General features: G+C 53.9%; 1 pseudogene; it reads right to left on the bottom strand.

Annotated features, from left to right (window-relative positions):
- Window positions 1-786: 786 nt before the first annotated feature.
- Window positions 787-2,886, bottom strand: LOC100397708 (neutral amino acid transporter B(0) pseudogene; annotated as a pseudogene).
- Window positions 2,887-3,106: the final 220 nt, after the last annotated feature.

Genomic DNA, 3,106 nt, shown 5'->3' with positions numbered 1-3,106 from the left:
GTGCAGTAGTGTGATTTCGGCTCACTCCAACCTCATCCTCCTGGGCTTAAGTGATTCTCTTGCCTCAGCCTCCCAAGTAGTTGGGACTACAGGCATGGAGCAGCATGCCAGGCTAATTTTTGTATTTTTTGGTTGAGTCAGGCTAGTCTCAACTCCTGACCATAAGCAATCCTTCTACCATGACATCCCAAAGGGATTACAGGTGTGAGCCACTGTGCATGGACTCCAAGGAATATACTTTGGAAGATGTTCTTTTATAAAATTCCTTGACTTGGTAATCAGTGGAAATTGTCAGACTGGTTTAGGCAATTGAACACAGTGAGTTACAATGCCTTAATTAGGCATCTCCCAATATCCATTAGCAACATAAAACTTGCCTTTGTTTTTAACCATTATAAAAGTGAAATTTTTGGAAAACACACAATGGAAGAAGAAACCACCAGTTGGCAGTTGCCTTACCACCCAGAAGTAGCTACTATTAATTTTGTATACTAATTGTTGTACTGTTGACATTTTGAAACCTAAGTATAATAAAATACATACTAATCTGTATAAGCTAATTTTATTTTTAAAAAGTTTTTATAACTAGTTGACACTCAATTTTATTGATAAAAAAATGTCTTCTGGAGTGACAGCAGTTATCTGTCCTCACTCTCTCGCCAGAGTCCTTGGGAGTGCTTCTGTTATTGTGGACGGAATAGGGGATCTGGGGACAGGGTGGGACATACCCTGGAGATGGGAGGTCACAGAACACACCCCACAGATGTACACACACACACACGTGCACACACACACACACACACACACACAAATATAGCCACCAAAATCACCAGCGTGGTGTTGGAACATCTCCCCAGTGGGGGCTAGAATTTCCCTTGGTGACCTGTGACCTACTCTCTTAGACATGGAAGGCGAGGCAGGTCGTGGTGAGGAGGCAGGAGGCCATTATTTCTCCATCTTGCTATTACTTAGACTTGAGTTGCGGAGGAGTGAAAACTAGGGGTTTTGGGGAGTAACCCTTGTGACCATGTACTCCAGCAGCCAGGTATCCCAGATCTCCTGTCGTGGAGTGAGCCGGGGCCCCTGAAACCCCAGAGTGTGCAGGCAGGCCCCTAGAGTCTTAGTTCATCCATTTATCCATTCCTCATAATCCAGTGTCCAATGAGCGCCCCCAGTAGGGTAAGGAAGGTCCCTCCCGGGGTTTACATGACCTATTCCTTCTCAGAAGCGGCTGTGGCATCCTCTGAGGGCCCCTGATAGTGTTTGAGGAGGGGGGTTCCCTTCCTCAGTGGGGGCTGGCAGTGGATTCAGGGACAGCTCACTTTTCACTTGTATCAGCTCAGGCTCCGTGCTTGTCGACTCCGTGGGGTCCACGTAATTTTGGAGGAGTCCTGCCCCCAGTGCATCACCTTCTACATTCAGGACCATACAGGACCGGTCCACTGGCCAGTCCACAGCCAGGATCAAGGATATATGGATGATGGGGAGGTTGACTGCTTCGAGGATGATGACCAGAGTGAGGACACCTCCAGAGGGGATGCCCGCCACTTCCACGCTGGACGCTGTGGCTGTGATTAAGATGGTGATGATCTTTATGAAGTCCATGGACTGCTGGCTGAGCTGCAATGAACACTGCGGCCACTCACTTGAAGAGCGCTGCACCGTCCATGTTGACGGTGGCACCAATGGGCAGGATGAAACGGCTAATGTCCTCGGCCACGCCATTATTCTCCTCCACGCACTTCATCATCAGTGGCAGCGTGGCGGAACTGGAGAAGGTCCCAAAGGCTGTGGCCAGGGGTGTCAGGATGCCCCACAGGAAGCGGTAGGGGTTTTTGCGGGTGAAGAGGAAGTAGATGAGGGGCGGTACCAGGATCCCGTGGATGGCATTGCCCAGCAGGCAGCACAGGATGTACTTCCCAAGGCTGGCAAAGAGTACACCTACGTCCTCCATCTCCACGATCTTGCGGGCCACGAGGAACATGATGCCCACAGGGGCGTACCACATGATCTAGGAGACCAGCACCATGGTGGCCTCACTGAAGGAGTTGAAGAAGCGGATAAGCAGCTCCCCCTCAGGCCCCAGCTTCCGCAGTGCCACACCAAAGACAATGGCAAACACTACCAAGCCCAGGATGTTTATGCCTTCCACCTCCTCCCCCACGGGCACCTTCACCAGGATTCCAGTGATATTTCTCTCTTCGTAGGAGGTAGTAGCGTATGAGCGAAAGGCTGCCGACACCAGGTTGGAAGGGTGGCTATTTCTCGCAAGATCCAGGAAAGAATCTAGCACCTCCTTGCTGGGGGCATTTTCCGCCCTGCCCGTGTCTCCCACCCAGGTGTTGATGGCGGAGAAGGCGGCGCCCGGCTGCAGCGCCAGCGCCAAGCCCACTCCGAGCGCGGATGCCAGCAGCGTGGTGACCAGGAAAAAGAGCAGCACCCAGGCACCCAGGCGACCGAGCGTGCTGGGGTCCAGGCTGGCGGCGCCACTGATCAAACTGCACAGGACCAGCGGCAAGATGAATCTGCAGCAGGCGCAGCAGCAGCTAGCCCGGGAAGACGAAGGCGCCCAAGCGCTCCGGGCCCAGCGCCGCCATGCCATCAGCCCCCAACACCCCCAGCCCCAGCGCCACGCCGGCCACCACCGTCAGCAGCACCAGCAGGTTGGCTCGAAGGCAGCGCCGCACCTTGTCCCGGGAACCGCAGCAGCCACCAGCTGCCTCGTCTTGGTCCTCGATGGGGACCAGAGCCCGGCCTCCAGCGGTGGCCTCCAAAGCTGCGAGCCCCTTGGAGTCTCTACGAGGAGGATCGGCCACCATAATGGGATGCACCAGGGTTTCTTAGCGCCTGGAAGCTGGCTGGGAACGCTTGGGCTCCTTCCTAGGACCCGACTTTCCTAGGATTGAGAGTTGAGAAACAGCACCTGGAGATTGGAACTTTTCAGGGTTCCTTAGAATTGTGAGTTCAAGCCAGAGTGTCTGAAGTTCCCCGGGCTGGGCGCTGGGGCTCCTCTGCTCTGCTCCGTGTGCCAGATGCCTGAAAGCTGGGAGTTCGGAGCTCCTGGGTTCCTTGGCCCTGGAAGCTGGGAATACAAGTTTCTTTGGCT

Source organism: Callithrix jacchus, chromosome 2, assembly GCF_049354715.1.
Source record: "Callithrix jacchus isolate 240 chromosome 2, calJac240_pri, whole genome shotgun sequence".
NCBI lineage: Eukaryota > Metazoa > Chordata > Mammalia > Primates > Cebidae > Callithrix > Callithrix jacchus.
This window is presented reverse-complemented; position numbering and strand designations above follow the sequence as displayed.